The 18,787-nt window shown below is 45.5% G+C and overlaps 1 protein-coding gene across 2 annotated transcripts in view; it reads left to right on the top strand.

Annotated features, from left to right (window-relative positions):
• Positions 1 to 18,787, top strand: part of CRACR2A (calcium release activated channel regulator 2A) — a 141,094-nt gene that overhangs the window by 10,010 nt on the left and 112,297 nt on the right. The window contains exon 2 of one of the 2 annotated variants that reach the window (XM_019834378.3): positions 10,082 to 10,354. The exons of the other annotated variant lie outside the window; for it this stretch is intronic. The gene's annotated coding sequence lies outside the window, so the exon portion shown is untranslated. The remainder of the gene's footprint in view (positions 1 to 10,081; positions 10,355 to 18,787) is intronic. 2 annotated transcript variants of the gene reach the window in all.

Raw genomic sequence — 18,787 nt, 5'->3', positions numbered from 1 at the left:
AAGGGCCCTTCTGAATGGAAATTAAACCCACAAGACATGCTTTAACCCTGCCAATAATTTTTTAATGTTTTTAAATTTATTTTTGAGAGAGAGAGAAAGAGAGAAGAAAGATTGAGCATGAGTGGAGGAGGGGCAGAGAGAGACGGGGACAGAGGATCCGAAGCGGGCTCTGTGCTGACAGCAGAGAGCCTGATGTGGTCCTTGAGCTCATTAACCATGAGATTATGATCTGACCCGAAGTCAGATGCTTAACCGACTGAACCACCCAGGCGCCCCAACCCTACCAATATTTTCAAGGGTTACCTCCTCCTCCTACTGGCCATCACTGACCCAGTTTACCCTCTAAAAAATGTTAGGAGCCAGAACTCTCTGATCCTTCCTCTCTCACGTGGACAGAGATGTTGTATAGAATTCAACACAGCCTGTCCTGCCTGGGCACATGTGTGTCTACACTCGGAGGGTTCTAGACTCTGCATGGGTGCAAACCTGTGTTATATGGACCATGCTCCATTAGGATGGAGATGTGTTCAGAACCACGCAGAAGGTTCTATAGGGCTGTAGAGTGGAAGCAGGCAGGGCCACCCACAGAGACTCACACTCTTTGTACAAAGTTGTCCACCAGGAAAGCTACCCAAAACAGACAGAGAGGAGAAGCCCAGGTGATAACTCCTTTAACAATAGCCCACCATTGGCTTCTTTCATGTCTGCTGCCTGATTTCTTTTCAGCCTAGTTGGGCACACCCGAGGCCTGGCAACAGCCTTAACCATCCTTTCTGCCCCTACCTGCCTGGGTCCCTTACTAGTTCACACACCACACAGCCATGCCATGCTGTCTGCAGCTGCAAAGTCAGGGCTGGGCTGTCCCAGAGGACTTTAGAAAGAGATGTTAACTAGCACAGTGGCGGTCATGGCTGACTGTCTTGTCCTCACCCAGGGAACACATGTGTTCACGCCACTGCTCAGGGCCGTTAGCCTATAAACTCCAGGCTGATTGGGCCTAATTAACGCTCCTGAGCGTGTTTTCTTCTGTAGCTTAAGACACAAGCTGAGTGACAGAGTCATGCCTCATGTCCCCCTGAATGCAAATGCCAGTCTGATGGAAGTCCTAATGGGGTTCTCTTAGGATGCAGTTCTCTTAGGACCTAGTCCCCAGGAGTGGAAGCAGGCAGTCGGGTAAGACCAGAAAGCTCAAGCAGAGCATTTAAACTTGGCAGCAAGTTTGTGGCACTTGCTCACTGTTATTGGCCTCAGCCACCCACCCCACTGATGGCCCCATGCCTGTCACATCTCTTAGGCATGTTGTGAACAGTAGAATGAAGCAGTAACAATGGGAAACCACTTTACAAGGATAAAACCTTTTAAATGGAGGCTGCTTATATTTTTTTGCAGCCAAGTAGTCCCCATCCATTCACCAGGCTGGGCTAAATTGACCATTTGCTTTGTAGGTCTTTAAAATAGGTCTGTGGGGAGTCGGCTCAGGCCTCAGTGCCATTTACCAATAGGGTGAGCTTGGCCAGTGACCAGAGTCCAGAGATCCCAGCTTGCAAGACTCTCAGGCAGAAATGGGAAGGGTCCAGGCTGACTGTCACCTCGGGGAGCCCGGGTTCCGTTTCATCCCCAACAGCATGGAGATGCCCCACAAATAGAGGTGTTAATCTGAGGCTTTGTCGTCTGTAAGAAACGATCCACAGTACGTCCTGATATCCAGAGCTCCTGCCCTTCCTTCACAAATATTTGCCCAGGGGTATAGAGAGTAGAGGTAGCTGTGGAGAAGAAAGGATGGAGCACGGTGCCTGGCCACGAGTGCAGGTGTGTGTGGTCAGACACCTGTCAGCTTCACTTGGTGTAGATTCAAGTTCACTCATTCACTGAGTGCCTCCCATGTACCTGAGTTACGAGACAGGACTATTACTCTCATCCTTAGCTTAGAGGTGAGGAAGGTGGAAGCCAAGCCACCTGCTCAAGGTGATCCGGGTAATAAGTGTAGAATCAGAATTCAAATGCAGATGTTTGGACTACAGATCCCCGACTCCCAACAGGTTGAGACCAGTACGCTGACGATGATCCTTCCTGCGGACCAAGCTCTTTGCTCTTTGCACAGCAGTCCCACGCTCCGCTTTTAAATCTTCACAACAGAGCAGTGAGGTGATTATAATGCTGTGTGTTGTATGCTCCACTGTGCATGTTAAATGAAATGAAGCCTATGGAAACACTTAGTAAATTGTAAGATGCTCTCCAAATATGATATAATTACTGCCTCCAATTTACAGGTGAGGAGAATAAAATCAGAGAGGTTCAGTGGCTTGACTAAGGACACATGGGAACAAATGGAAGAGTAAGGATGCCAGCCCAGGTCTTAGAACTTCAGGACTGGTGTTAGTTGTTTCCTTGACACAATCAAGGGAAGATTGGTTCTGGATTTGTCCTTCCCTTCCCTGTTTGTTTTTTTTTTTCCTTAATGTTTATTTTTGAGATAGAGCGCATGTGCACAGGGGAAGGGCAGAGAGAGAGGGGGACAGAGGATCTAGAGCAGGTTCTGCGTTTACAGCAGCAAGCCCAGCGCAGGGCTCGAACCATACGGGGCTCGAACTCAAGAACCGCAAGATATTGACTTGAGCCAAAGTCAGATGCTCAACTGGCTGAGCCACCCAGGTGTCCCTATCCCCTCCCTGGTTTTGTCCACCCCCACTCCCCATCACCACCACCCCCCCCCCCGCCCCGCTGCCTTCTAGATTGTTGCCAAATGAAAATTAGGCAGAGAACTTCAAAGGGTCTAAGCTAACTTTTCTTAGCTGCCTTTTCTCTTCTTTCGTAGTCCTTATGAAACAGAGTGAAGTCCAGGATGGAGTCAGGGAGAGTATCTCAGCATGGGGACAGGGGTGCAGAAGCTGCAGCAGAGGGGTCATCTGTGTGCCTCCTGCTGTCTCCTGGTTGTCAGAAGAGCCCTGGGACAGGGGAGCAGGTGGAATGAACCATTTTGCCCTATGGATGGACGAACACATTTTTTATGATCTCTTAAAACTGCGAACGTAGGTTATCTTACAATTGTGAGTTAAATGGAAATCCAAAGCGTACATATCCCTGGAACGTGTGTGTGTGCACATGCAGTATTTTAAAAATAGAGATATCATATTTTGTTTGGAAGATCTTGGGCTTGATACTGAAAAGATAACAAGGAAACAGCTGCTAAGCATCAGCTCTGTAGTGCAGATTCATATGCTGTGACAAAGTGCCAGAATTGTATCTTCCACCTGAAGCAGAGGCAGTAATTCTCTGTTGCTAACAGTGTCTTCCTTCCTTGTTTATTTATTACATTTTGAAGAGATAGGAAATTAGGATTTATTTTACATCTTCTGGAGGCAGAAGCTATGTTGAGAGCATTTGTATGTGTCTGCTCATTTATTCCTTACAACAGCCTTGAATAAGTGGTATTATTATGTGAATTTTTAAATTTTATTTATTTATTTTGAGAGAGAGAGAGGGACAGAGAGAGACAGAATATGAATCTCAGCAGGCTCTGCAGGGTTAGCAAGAAGCCCAATGCAAGGCTCCAGTTCCCACAAGATCATGACTTGAGCTGAAACCAAGAGTCAGATGCTTAACTGACTAAGCCACATAGGCACCCCATATGAATTTTTTAAAAACATTTTATTTTAAGTAATCTTTACACCCAACATAGGACTTGACCTTACAACCCTGAGATCAAGAATCGCATGCTCTACCAACTGAGCCAGCCAGGTATCCCTATTATATGAATTTAATTTTTTTAAATCTTTATTTATTTTTGAGAGAGAGAGACAGACATGAGCAAGGGAGGAACAGAGAGAAAGGGAGACACAGAATCGGAAGCAGGCTCCAGGCTCTGAGCTGTCAGCACAGAGCCCAACGTGGGCCTCGAACTCAAAAACCGCGAGATAATGACCTGAGGTGAAGTCAGAAGCTTAACCAACTGAGCTACCCAGGCACCCCCCTATTATATGAATTTTTAAGATGAAAATTCAAGTTTCGCAGGTAGTAAGAAATGACAGCAAGAGATTAGTGTAAACATGTCTGACTCCAGATCTACGCTCTTTTGTCAGTGGACTGAGAAAATCCATTTTCGTTTTCCTTCTTCTTCATTCCTTCTTTAATCTCAGATCTTCCATCAGAATCTTTCCTCCTGTCAGAAATATACCTTCTAAAAATTTCCTTTAAGGGGCACCTGGCTGGCTCAGTCGGTTAGGCATCTGACTTTGGCTCAGGTCATGATCTCGAAGTTCATGAGTTTGAGCCCCAAATCGGGCTCTTTGTTGTCAGTGCAGAGCCTGCTTTAGATCCTCGGTCTGCCTCTTTCTCTGTCCCTCCCCCATTTGCTCTGTTTCTCTCTCTCAAAAAAAAAATACTCTTTAATGAGGGTCTGCTTGTGGCAAACTAGAATTTTGTTTATTGGATAATGCCTTCATTTCTCTTATTCTTTTTTTAAAAAATTATTTTATTAGTTTATTTTATTATTTTTTTAATGTTTATTTATTTTTGAGAGAAACAGAGAGAGACAGGGTGCAAGCTGATGAGGGGCAGAGAGAGAGAGGGAGACACAGAATCCAAAGCAGGCTCCAGGCTCTGAGCAGTCAGCACAGAGCTGGATGCGGGGCTCGAACCCACGAACCATGAGATCATGACCTAAGCCGAAGTCGGACGCTCAACTGGCTGAGCCACCCAGGTGCCCCTTTATTTATTTATTCTTTAAGTAATCTCTACACCCAATGTGGGGCTCGAACTCACAACCCTGAGATTAAGAGTCACACGCTCTACTGACTGAGCCAGCCAGGTGCCCCCATTTCTCTTATTCTTAAAGAATGTTTTTTTAGGTATAGAATTCTCAGATGACAGTTACTCTCTTCTACCATGTTGAGGGCATTTGACCACCACCTTTTGACTTAAAATCATTTAAAGGTAACTTGTCTCTTCTCGTTGGCTGCTTTTAAGATACTCTTTTTGTCTTTGACGTTCTGTAGTCTCACTAAGATGTAACTAGTTGTGGGTTTCCTTTTATTCATTCTTCTTGAGATTCATTGGCATTCTTGAATATGTGTATTGGTATCTTTCTTCACTTTTATAGCCATTATCTGTCCAAATACTTTCTCTCTCTCTTCCCTTGCTAGGGCTTCACAAAGACACATGCTAGTTTCTAGTTTTCATGTCTCTTAAGCTCTCTCCGTATTTTTCTGAGTCTTTGTCTTTCTGTGTTGCATTTTGGTTAGTTTATTTTCACCTAGCTTCTAGCTCACTACTTCTTTCTCAGACTGTATCTAATATGCTATTAAGTCTGTCCACAGATTGTGATTTTAGTTATTTATTTTTACTTCTAAAAATTCCCTTTGGTCCATTTTCCCCATATATTCTTCATTATTTCTCACAATTTGTTGCTGTTGTTCCTTATACATAATTTTAAGCTTGTCTTTAATTTCTTTGATTACATTATAGCCATTATTATAATCAGAACCTAGATATTCCATTATCTGCAGAAGTCCCTGACCAGTGAATTCCTTCTTCTCTTGCCAGCTCATCGTGCTCTTAGAGATATATTTTTTTAATGTATTTTGTACAAGATTTTTCAGTTGTTTTTAGTGCAGGGGTGGGGGTGGTGGTGGTCAAAGTACTTAGCCTACTATAATGCCAGAAAAAGAAGTTTAGAATATTTATTTGAGGAGGGCAATTGTTGGGATGAGTACTGGGTGTTGTATGTAAGTGATGAATCATGGGCATCTACTCCTGAAGCCAAGAGCACACTGTGTACTCTGTATGTTAGCTAACCTGACAATAAATTATGTATATATGAAGAAAGAAATTCTGTTAAAAAGAATTGACAAAATTGGGGCACCTGAGTGGCTCAGCCAGTTAAGTGTCCAATTCATGATCTCAGCTCAGGTCTTGATCTCAGTGTTGTGAGTTCAAGTCTTGTGTTGGGCTCCACGCTGGGTGCAAAGCCTACCTAAAAAAAAAAAATAATAAAATGGCATATTATGAGTGGGAAGAGTAACCCAATGGAGATTGGCCTCTGGGACCTAGAATTGTCCACACTGTACTGAATGTAGTTTATGAACACCCTGAACAGTGCATGTGTGCCTTAATGAGAAGCCAGCCAGCATAGCTTTCCAGCCCAAGTGGTAGAGTGATGGAGGCTTGTTCTGCTCTGTGCCCCACCCCCCAAGGACATGACCCCAGAAGTAGTACAAGCAAACAAGGTGAGGAGGTTTTCAAGAGACCTCCTATCTGAGGGATCATTTTATCTCTAAGGGGTTAGAGGCACCCTGAGGAGAGGAGGCTGGTAAGACTTGTCTCCCAATTGCTGTTATGAGTCATGGAGAGCCACTGGGGCTTGGTCTTGTCTCTGTTTGGAATTCAGGGACACATGTTACTCCAGCTCAGTGATCCTCTGGGAGTATCCAAAATGGACGTAGAGAGGACCATAGAGCACAAGCTGGCCTCAACCCCTCTCCTTATTTACCATATCCAATCCCTCAGTCCTCCTGATCCCACCTTCTAAGAAGTTCTAGAATCTCCCACCTTGGTCCAGGACACTACCATCTCTCACCTGGACTATAATATTCCCCCACCTGCTTTCAGTACATCCACTCCCCATTCCATCTTTCCCTTACCCATTTCATTCCCCACAAGTTGGCCAAAGTTATCTTTTAAAAAACAAATCAGACTGTGACTGTCCCAAACTTTTAGACTACAATATCAGTGATTTCCTAAAACTGCTTGGATGAAGTCCCAGATCCCTAACCCGGCCCCCAGAGCCCCTTCATCCCACATCCCTGGCCACTCCCTGCCATGTTAAAATTGTTCTCTTCACTTCCATTTCCTTCCATTTCCTGAACACATGAGAGCTCTTTCTCCTTGAGGGTGTTTGCAGGGGCTGCTCCTTGTCCCCGCTTTCCATCCTCTTCCCTGGCTCACTCCTGTTCGTCTTGGGGAACTCACCTTAAACATCCCTTCCTTTCCCTCATCTTCTGTCTCTGCTAGTGCTGTTGCTTTCCACTCCCTAGAGCAAGCATTCTGTATGTCTTCATGTCTTCATCAGAGCCACTTCCCTCACTTGTGATTCCATCATTATTTTTGTCATGTCTGTTCATTGTGTGTCTTCCCTCACCACCTGCTGGGGGTTGGATTCATGTGTGTCCTGCTTGTCACTATATCTCCAACATAAAGTACAACGCCTGGCTGGAGTATGGTAGATATTGCTTCTCTAGAGAATAAGTCTATGAACGAATCTGGCTTCTGCCTCTATCCCTCCACTGGGACTGCTCTTTCTGAGTTCACCTGTGACCTCCCCATTGCTAAATCCAGTCTTTCTTCTCAGTCTTGACACTTGACACTTCCTTATTGGGAGCCATTGTCAACTCTCTGCTTCTTTAGACATTCTCCAACTTTTCTCGTCCTTGGATTCTGAGACAACATTCTTTCCTTTGTTTTCTTCTGCCTCTCTAAGTTCTTCTTCTGAGTCTCCTTTGCTCACTTGCTCCAGAGTCCCTTAAATGTTAGCATCCTGCATGAATCCAACCTTCACTCTTTTCCTTCCTACACAATCTGTGATCAGCCTTAACTTTATCGTGGCCTCAGGTATCACATTTATTCAGGTGAACCCCAAACCTATGTGTCCAGCCTGGACCCCACCCCTGAGTACCAGATCCTTCTTTCTCATTGTATTTTGAAATGCCTTCATCCCGATATGCCACAGATACCTCAGTATTCACGTTTCCTAAATGTACTTAATTATCTTCCCTGCCAAACTTGTTCCTCTTCCAGCATTTCCAGTCTAGCTAAACACTTTCTCCACCGACCTAACTTCTGAAGCTAGAAGCTGTGGAGGCATCCTGGATAACTGCCAACACTGTATCCCATGTCCAGCCGTTATCACAACCTGTCTCTTACATTCTCCTCTTGCATCCCTGTTTCTGTGCACTACCACCAGCTTAGTGCAACCCCTGCTCTTACCTGGGCTTCCACCTTCTGGCCGTTTCTCCTCCGGTTCATTCCTAACACCAGTGCAGAGATCTTGCCCCAAAGAACAAAGCTCAATCATGCCACTTCTCTGCCTCACCTCCCACCTTCATTCAAAATGCCTATACCATAACGCCCATTCTCCTTAGGCTAATATGCAGGGTTCTTCAGATTTACCCCATTTTCCCTGCTGACTTTGCTTCTCTTCCCAACATCCCTCTTCCTCTGAACATTCTGAACACGCCATCCTTTCTCATCACGTGTTTATGGTGTCAATCAGGGGTTCTCAAACATTATGGGGCTTCCAGAATGACACAGAAGGCTTATTAAACACAGCATGCTGGATCTCACCTCCAGAGGTTCTGATTCCGTAAGTCTGAAATGAGGCCCAAGATCTGAATTTGTAACAGGTTCCCAGGGGCTTCTGGTGCTGTTGTTCTGGTGACCATTGTGAGAATCACTGATGTAGACGAGTCAAGAGTATGAGCCTGGGAGCACTGGCACCAGCAATGAAATCCTGCCTCTGCCACTCACTTCCTATATCAGCCTCTCCACGCCTTACTTTCTTTTTCCATAAAATGAGGCTAATAATATGAGCTACCTGATAGGCTTTGGTGGAGGACTGAGTTAATACTCAGAAAGCACTAAAAACAGTCAGTGCCTGGTTTGCTGTAAGTGCTCAGGAAATGTTCGCCGCCATCATTGCTTATTATATTTTCATCATTATTCGTATCCTTGGTTGTGAAGGTCTTTCTGCTCACCATCTTCTACTCTTCCCTCAGGAATTAGTTTCTTTTACGCGGTGCTTTTGCTAGCACTGCCTACCTCGAGGTCTTCCATGCCCAGTGTGCACATCCTACCATGTGCTTGCCACATGGCACTTAACCTCCTTGCCAGGGGTGGGTCTCACTCACCAGGTACCCCTCAAGGCTTCATTTTTGAGTCCCTGTCTGAAACATCATAGGGAACTCAAAATGTCTAATTAATTAAATGACCGAATTGGCATATACTGTAGAATTGATTACTGTATTGAAAAGATGGTCAAATGTGTCAAGTCTGGGGAGATGATGGACTACCAAGAAAAGGTGGGAAGATGGGGTGCCTGGGTGGCTCAGTCGGTTAAGTGTAGACCTCAGCTCAGGTCATCATCTCATAGTCCATGAGTTTGAGCCCTCTGCCGGGCTCTGTGCTGACAGCTCAGAGCCTGGAGCCTGCTTCAGATTCTGTGTCTCCCTCTCTCTCTGCCCTTCTCTGCTTGCACTCTCTCTCTCTCTCAAAAATGAATAAAAAAGAAAAGGTGAGAAGAGAATGATGTAGAAGTTTGGGAAGCTATAGTCAGTATGGTGAGATTGTGCTTCAGAAATATGGTCCTGTGGTTCCAGGAATGTCTGAACGCACATCACTTAGGATCATCTTAGGTGTAGGCAGTAAAAACAAAACTCCAAAACCCATTTCAGTGAACATAAACAACAGGGGTATTTATTACTTGTATAATGAGAAGTCTGGGGGTGGGGGAGTGACATCAGGGCTGATTAGTCCAGTGGTTCGTTCAATGATATCATCAAGGACCTGGGTTCTTTCTTTCTCCATTCTTCCCTTATGCTTATGCATTATGGTCACAACGTAGTTGCAGAAGGTCACCGTGTGGCTGGAAAAGACAACATCCAGCAGAGGAAGAGGTTGCTGCATCTCTCTTTTTAAGAGCCAGGAAGACATTTCCAGAAACATCCTCAGGAGGCCCCTCTCATGTTTCCGTGACCAGAGGGAGTGACATACCCATCCCAAACTTGCCCACAGGCAAGGGGCCTGCATGTGTTCTGACTGGATAGGGCCCCTGAGCTGGGCATAGGTCACCTATGCTGAGTGGTAGCACAATTGGAGTTCTGTTGGAAAGGAGCAAGGGAGAGATGGATGTTGCTGAGGCAAGCAGTGGTGTCTGCTTCAAAGCCAGACTCAAAGCCCATCTGGAAGTTCATTTGATAAGCAACAGGCTAAAAATTAAGTGACTTCAAAGGCCTTTTCTACTCTGAGAATCTATAATGAATTACATGAAGTCAAAGTGAAGAGACCTTTCCTCTGTCTGTTCGACCTGCAGGTCATACCCTGACCACAGCTGCCCCTCAGGGGACTGGCCTGGAGCCAAAGTCAGGTCATCAGGCTGCTTGTCAAGGGTGGAGCCTCAGCCACTTGCCACTTTTCCTCATGAGCCCTGCCTGGGTGTCCACCTGGCACTCCCACGGCCACGTCTGTTCGTCTCAGAGCAGCCCAACCCGGAGGCCTGGGCTTCAGAGAGAGCTCCAGGAGAGCTCAGTCCCGTGTGCTGCCTCCCCGACCCCAGGCGTGGAAGCGGATGCAAGGCTTCCTTCTGGTAAGGACCGGAGGTTCCTAGAGGCAGGTATAGTGGGAACCTGCCAGGGGGTTGGGACAAATAAGCAAAGGTTCTGAGTGATGATGCAGACGACAGTATCTTTGCTAAGGGTCTCTGATTTTCTATAGCCCCTCTTAAAACCTCTTCTAGGTGACCTGCCAAAGCAGACCCCCAGACTACCTGGATTTTGTGTTTCTTGCATATCAGATTTGTAGATAAGTGTAGAATAGGCTTATTGTTCATGGTCTTCCTCTTTGAACAGGAAAAGAGAGCTGATAAGAAACTGAGGGGTAGCAGACAGTGATCATGGACAGCAGTGGGCATCTGCAGTGGGCAAGAGGTTTGGGCTTTAGGCCAGGAGCAGTGGTGACAGCTTCTAGAAATTGTCTACTAGCCTGACATTCCAACACTTTCCCAGATCTTCCGGACACACATGTCAGGAGCAGCTAAAATGAAATACAGTGGAAGATTGAGGCCAGACAGCAGTCCAGTGGGATTTAGTTGAGAGTGACTTCTGTGGCATCCACTGGGGGGTGAGATCATGCTTATTTGGCCGATATGAAATGTATTGTGTTATATTACATATATGTATTATATATGTATATAATGTGCATGTGTGTGTGTCTCCCTCTCTCTCTCTGTCTCTCTGTCTCTGTCTCTCTCTCTCTCTCTCTCTCTATATATATATATATATATATATGTATTATATTTTTTGTGTCTGTCTGACATCTTCAATCACATTGTCAACTCCCTGAGGGCAGACAGAGAACATTTTCTTTTTCCTATGTTCTTCACAAGGTCAGTACTCAGTGATTATTGACCAACTGAGTTTTTGTTGCATACCTATGCAATAAAACTTGATCAGCCAAGGTCCTAAAGTTTTCATTCACTGGGACAGAGTTGCCCTCTGTGTCTACTGAGCCCCTACTGAGATGGAACAGTGTCAGATGGCTCTGTCACTTGAGCTGGCCGGAGTGTATTTATTTCCTATGGCAGCCATAACAAAGTACCACCAACAGGGTGACTTAAAACAGCAGAAATTTATTATATCAGAGTTCTGGGGGATTGAAACCCAGTGTCAAGGTGTGGCAAGGCCATGCTCCCTCCCTAACCTGTAAGGGAATCCTTCCATGCCTCTACCCAGCTTCTGGTCGTTTGTTTGCAATCAGTAGCATTTTGTGGCTCGTAGCCACATAATTCACGCTCCACCTTCGTTGTCACATGGCTTTCTCCCTGTGTGTCTATCTTCATGTGACTGTCTTATAAATACACCAGTCATACTGGATTAGGGGCCCACCCTATTCCAGTACGACCTCATCTTAGCTAGTGACATCTGCAATGACCCTGTTTTGAAATCAGCTCCCACTGGAGGTCCTAGGGGTTAGGGCTTCACCATGTCTTTATTGGAATTTACCCTGGAACACTAAGTGAGCTCATTCAGGGTGACAAGATAGAAACACACAAAGGCTAGGGGTAAATATTAACAGAGAGAGAATCCCAAGCAGGTGTGGGACTTGATCTCACAAAACCATGAGATCATGATCTGAGCTGAAATCAAGAGTCAGACTCCTAACCGAGTGAGCCATCCAGGTGCCCCCCCCTTTTATTAGTTTTATACATCCTTCTAGAGTTTCAATTTGCAAATACAAGTCATTACAAATATATCTTATGTCTCCATCCTGTTTTTTCTCACTATACACACTTCTTTTTAACCTTGTTTTTTTTTTTCCCTTCACTTATCTTGGCACTCTTTTTCTATTAGTATGTTTAGAGCTTTCCCATAATTTTTTTTTAAATTTTTTTTTCAACGTTTATTTATTTTTGGGACAGAGAGAGACAGAGCATGAACGGGGGAGGGGCAGAGAGAGAGGGAGACACAGAATCGGAAACAGGCTCCAGGCTCCGAGCCATCAGCCCAGAGCCTGACGCGGGGCTCGAACTCACGGACCGCGAGATCGTGACCTGGCTGAAGTCGGACGCTTAACCGACTGCGCCACCCAGGCACCCCTCCCATAATTTTTTTTAAAAGGGGCATAGTACTTCATTGTAGGGATGTACCCTAATTTACTCAACCAATCCCTGCTGATGGACACAGGTTGTTTTCAGTCATTTGGCATTTATTACAAGTAATGCTGCAATGGGTAAGATTGCCATTTTGTATTGTACCTAAATGTACCTTAAAAATTCTGAAATGTCTATGAATTGTCAAGGGGACTGGAAACACTGGGTTCTAATAACTATATGCTGACCATTGGTTTGGACATTTTCTCAACCCTTATCCCCACCCCCCAATTTGTCATCTTCTTTTTCTTCTTTTTTTTCTTTTTTGGAGGGTAGGGAGGGGCAGAGGGAGAGAGAGAATCTTAAGCATGAAGCCTGACATGGGGCTTGATCACCTGAACCGTGAGATCATGACCTGAGCCAAAATCAAGAGTCAGAGGCTCAACAAACTGACCCCTCCAGGCGCCCCCCCAAAGGGAGTCTTTTTCAAGAAGAAAAGAAGAGGGTAGATTTCTGTGTGGATGTGATTCTGTTTCATTTGCACATGACAAGTGGGCTTTCCTGTGTTACTTGTCCAGGCACTTGGGTGTGCAGCCTTGCCTTGTTATGTCCATGCCATTTTATCCCAGAGTGGAAGGGAAGAAACCCTACTCACTATTTGTTTTAGCACAGCCTGGGTGGCTGCTTGGGGACCAAGGATAAAAATGTCAAATGACAGTCAAAAGGCTCATTCTGTCACATGTACTGTCTCACCAGAACCCCATGAGGATGTGGGATTCCCATTCGCATTTTATAGACAAGGAAGCAGTATCAGAGTGAAATCATTTGACAAAGATTCATGACTTGTGCTTTGTAGAAGGAGTATTTGAACCTACAAATTTCTCTGCCTCTAGAACCTGATGCTTTAGCTAATATATTACACTGCCTCCAGGGTCTTAAAAAAAGTGTGATTTACAGTTATACCTTTTACCTTTTAAGTTTGCTGTTAGTGGTGGCATGGTGATGATGGTCATGACAGAGGTAAGAGAGCAGCTCTGAAAATGGGCCAGTTGGTGACATGCCCCAAAGAAGGCTTATAATGAGAATGCGTTTTTGTTCTAACAAAGGTGATGGCTCAGCCTTTTTGGTCTGTCGCACTGTAATTGGCCCTATTGCCCCCTTTACTCTTTCAGTCCCCAAATATTTACAGTATGACTTCTGAATGTGAGGTACGGTGCTAGATGTGAGAGATAAGAGGGGTGAGCCACACCCTGGTCCTTGGAGCCCAGTTAGGACATGTCAACAGGAAGCTGCTGTGCCACCTGGGAAATGTGGTATTGGAATGGCATGATGTGTCGGGCTGGGGCCTGAATGTGATCAGAGAAATGAATTCACTGCAGTGGGGGAACAGGGTGGGTGGTTTCCAGTTGCCTTGGATCTTTATCATTGCTTGATGAAGGAAGGAAGTGAGGGTCCGGAAGTGGAGACTGTGGGCTAAGGTATTGAGCCATCCTTCTGCCCACAACAGGGGGTGGGGGATGAAGCTGATGGTGACTGCAGCTCTGTAGGCTGTGGGCTCGGGTTGAAAGGTGGGTTGAAGGAAGTCTCCTCTCCCCTTTGCTGCTCCCAGCTCAGCTTTTCTCATGCTTGGCCATTCTGCTGGTGGCTCAGCTGGCCTCCCCTCACCCCCAGCTGGGACACTCACTCAGGGGGTTAGCATTCCACTAGATAGGATGGGGGGATGGGCCAGGAGTTCGTAGGTCACTGAATCTGACCTTTTTTTTTTTAACACACTTTTTTTTTTAAAAAAATATAATTTATTGTCAAGTCAGCTAACATAACAGTGTATACAGTGTGCTCTTGGCTTTGGGGGTAGATTCCTGTGACTCATTGATTACATACAACACCCAGTGCTCATCCCAAAAAGTGCCCTCCTCCATGCCCATCACCCATTTTCCCCTCCTCCCGCATCAACCCTCAGTTTGTTCTCTGTATTTAAGAGTCTCTTATGGTTTGCTTCCCTCTTTGTTTGAAACCATTTTTTCCCCTTCCCTTTCCCCCTGCTCATCTGTTAAGTTTCTCAAGTTCCACATATGAATCTGACCTTTTAAAGTTTGTTTATCCATTTTTGAGAGAGAAAGAGAACACAAGCAGGGAGGGGCAGAGAGAGGGAGACAGAATCCCAAGTAGGCTCTGTGATGTCAGCACAGAGCCCAGTGTGGGGCTCGAACTCACGAATCCTGAGATCATGACCTGAGCTGAAATCAAGAGTTGGACTCTTAGGATACTTAACTGACTGAGCCACCCAGGCACCCCTGAATCTGACCTTTTAAATCACACCTCAGCCAAAGGATCTCCCACTGGAGCCTCTTGTCACAGGGAAGCTCCTTTCCCTGCTTTTTCATGTTGCTATTTATGTGTCTTCTGCCTGAGTCTGCATGCAACAGCATCTGTCATCTCTGTAGTTATCATAGAACAACTGGGGTGGGGGGGTTGCTTTTATTTCTTCTTTCTCTGAGAGTGAAGCCCACCACAGTAGCTTACTGGCAGAGGGAGTGGGGAGGGAGACAGTTGCTCTTCATTCAAAAACTGGTCTTAGGCAGGCCGGCAGTGAAATTTACAAAACACCGGTGTTGAAACTCAGTCCCAGGGAGTGCTGGGGATCTATTGCTTGTGCTTCTACGGAGGAGTAATGGAACTTGTTTTTTTCTGGTTAAAAGGAGGATTCAGCCCTGAGGGAATACAGACAACGGGATTTTTTAGGGCCACAGCTGTGTATGCGTCTCTGTGTTGGTGACTGCGTGCAGATCCGAGAGAAGAATCCCAAACCCGTCTTGTCCTCAAGTAACTCAGTGACAGGAAGAGGAGCAAAAAATACAGGTGACCGACCTTTGACCTTGGTGGGCTCATTGGAGACACCGGTAAGGTTGGGTTTGGTCAGTATTTCTAATGGGGTCAGCACTGCCCCCCAGAGGAGTGCTTCCCAGGCGTTCAGTGTGCCTTTGAATCACCTGGGGAACTTGTTAAAACACACATTCCCACCCATAGGTCTAGTTCAAGGCTTCAGATTCTGCATTTCCAACAGACTCCCAGATGCTGCTTCTGGCCCAGGGACCACAGTGCTTTGAGGATGGAAGCCCCAGAAGGCATTTAGTAAATCTGTAAGGATGGCTTTGAGTTGCTACATCCCCTGACAAGGGCCCTGCAATTTACCGTGTGGGGGGCTGAGGGTGCTACCCCATCAGTGAAGAATCGTCACCTGCCCTGTCAAACTCAACCCCAAACAAATACAAATCAGTCATACTTTTCTACATGTAATACTGAGAAGTTTTCAGATACATTATGCCAAAAGCCCAGTAATTTAGGAGATGGTTTCTGGGGAAGAGAAGCCTGCCTGGAATAAAGACAAAATCTTGAAATGACTGGATAATTTCCCCACTCTATGCATTCTGTCTAGATTAGAGCATTTCCAAACATATATTTAACTGAAAAGGGTTTTAGTGCAATGTGTAGTTACAGCAAAAGCAAGGAAACCACTTACAGATTTGTAACAGAAGATTTGGGACTTCACCTAACACAGGAAGATGTAGGGCAACATATCATTAAATTAGCGGAGGCACATGAAATATTGCCGTGTCAATAAACTCCTTTGTAAAACCTGCTTTTAAAATAGTTTCTATTCTCGGGGCACTCGGATGGCTCAGTCGGTTGGGTTGATTGACTCTTGATTTGACTCACAGTTTGTGAGTTCAAGCCCTGCTTGGGATTCTCTCTCTCTGCCCCTTTCCCCCTCAAAATAAATAAGTTTAAAATAGTTTCTATTCTAATATATGTCTATATAATCGTAGGACAATGATAGGATCACATTACGGTGATTTACTTTGGGGTTGCCTTTCTTTTTCACTCTTACTTTGATATTTCCCTTTGAGATCTATCAACCAACATTTTCCAATCTGCCCTCCTCTTCCCACTGCCTGAATGAAAAGGCTATTGCTTCCACAGCTTTTTTAATGCTGAAGACTGAATGTATGCCTCCACTCCGTGGGTGGGATTTCCAGATGGGAGACAGTGTTTTCCATGACTCTTTGTCACTGCCCTGTGCCATGTCAGCATAATAAATTATTAGGACACTATATAAAGTTTAACTCATTCTCAAGAATAGCATCCTTCCTGGTTGTATCTGCTTTCACATTAGTAATTTCACCTGACTTGTTATCCCTACCTCTGTTAAGACTATTTCCTTCTTCCTCTTGTCGATCCAAACCAGTAAGTGGGTTTGTTATTTCTTATCCTAACATTTTTAAAATTCTGTCGTCCCCTAGTCTTTTATTCCCTCGTACTCCTCATGTAGATGTATTCATTGTAAGCAGGTGTAAGCATTGACTGCTTCATTAGTGCGTTCCCATGCAGTCATGCATGAACACCTACATAATGAAATATTTATTATTTTAATATAAATTGCTTTCCTTTTTTTCTCCTGCATATTGCAATTAGAGCTAAATTATGCATGTGTGTTGACTCACTTGTCTGGGAGTATCGTTTCAGGGAGTAAAGAGAGTGGTTGCAAATATTTGTTATAAAAATGGGGTGTGGATTGGAGAAGGTAGAGCACTAGGTCTCTGACATTTGTCCAGCATTTATTATTTTTTTTTAAGTTTATTTACTTTGAGAGAGAGAGAGAGAGAGAGAGCACGAGTGGGGGATGGAGCAGAGAGAGGGAGAGAGAGAGAGGATCCCAAGCAGGCTCCGTGCTGTCAGCACCGGGCCCAACTTGGGGCTCGATCTCACAAACCATGAGATCATGACCTGAGCCAAAATCAAGAGTTGGACGTTCAACTGGCTGAGCCACCCAGGCGCCCCTGTGCAACATTTAAAAACCAGCAGATGGCAGTCTGCTCTGAGGCTACATTGAAATGATCTTGGAGGAGAAAGCAGTCAGGAAAGTCAGTATCCCTCGTAGTGTCTGCTTGGATGAGATGCATGAGTCCTCCACACTTGAAATGGTCGTTATTCCCAGGTTGTTCCTGAGAAACTGGGAAACCCAAACGAACAAAAAGCAAAAACCCACACACATACTTCACACATTGACCCCACCCAGGGTCATTTGAAACTGAATCTCTGGACTGAGGCCCCCCCTGCCCCCCCCCCCCCGCCCTGGCATCTGGAATCTAGTTTTCCCAGATGAAGACTGAGAATCACTGCCTGCAGTAAGGTGGATGGTGAAAATATAGGTCCACGTCCAGACCTACGAATGTGACTCTATCAGAAGAAGGGTCTTTGAAGATGTAAAAAAGACACAGATCTCCAGACAAGATGGTGTTGGGTTGTACACGTGGGCCCTCCATTTGATGACAAGTGTCCTTATAGAAGACGCAGAGAACAGACACTGAGAAGGGACGCCCATGTGAGGACAGAGGCACAGATTGAAGCTGGAAGAAGGAAGGACTGATTTCTCCCCTAGAACCTTCAGAGGGGGCACAGCCCTGTGGACACCTAGGATTAAGACCGCTGGCCTCCAGGGGCGCCTGGGTGGCTCAGTCGGTTGAGCTTCCGACTTCAGCTCAGGTCATGATCTCACAGTTCCTGAGTTCAAGCCCCACGTTGGGCTCTGTGCTGACAGTTCAGAGCCTGGAGCCTGCTTCGGATTCTGTGTGTGTCTCTCTCTCTGCCCCAACCCACTCACATTCTGTCTGTGTCTCTCTCAGAAATAAATAAACATTAAAAAAAATTAAAAAAAAAAAAAGACCTTTGGTCTCCAGAACCATGAGGGAATACATTTCTATTGTTTTTAGACACCTAAGTTTTTTTAAGTTTATTTATTTTGAGAGAGACAGACAGAGTGTGAGTGGGGGAGGGGCAGAGAAAGAGGGAGAATCCCAAGCAGGCTCTGCACTATCAGCACAGAGCCTGATGCGGGGCTTGAACTCATGAAACTGTGAGATCATGCCCTGAGCCGAAATCAAGAGTCAGACGCTTAACTGACTGAACCACCCAGGTGCCCCAAGACACCTAACTTTTGATGATTTGTTATGGCAGCCCTAGAAGACAAAGCCCCTGCCTAAATGGTGGATGACGTTTGGTAGGAGCGAAGGGACATAGGAGAGTTTTAGATATGGCAGCAACATGAGTGAGAAGGAGTGGCTGGAGGGAGGATGGGTGGCAGGAAGAGCAGAAAGGATTCTTCAGAGAACCCACCAGAGAATCCTTGGATGTAGATGATTCCTTTTCCTAAGAAAAACACCCTCCCCTCCAGGCTGGTTGTCCTACTTCAGGGAACTGTCTATGCAGCACCTCTTAGGACCACAAAGAGCCCCAGAAGCTCAGGAAGCGAGTTCACTCCTCCTTTGGCAAATGTGGAAACCACTGAGGGGTTCAGAGGAGGGAGTGACAGGGTGATGTTTTAAGGGTACAGGCCTGTATGGCCTGAGATCACATGCCTAAACACTAGTGTCT

The sequence above is a fragment of the Felis catus genome, chromosome B4 (genome assembly GCF_018350175.1).
Source record: "Felis catus isolate Fca126 chromosome B4, F.catus_Fca126_mat1.0, whole genome shotgun sequence".
Classification (NCBI taxonomy): Eukaryota; Metazoa; Chordata; class Mammalia; order Carnivora; family Felidae; genus Felis; species Felis catus.
This window is presented reverse-complemented; position numbering and strand designations above follow the sequence as displayed.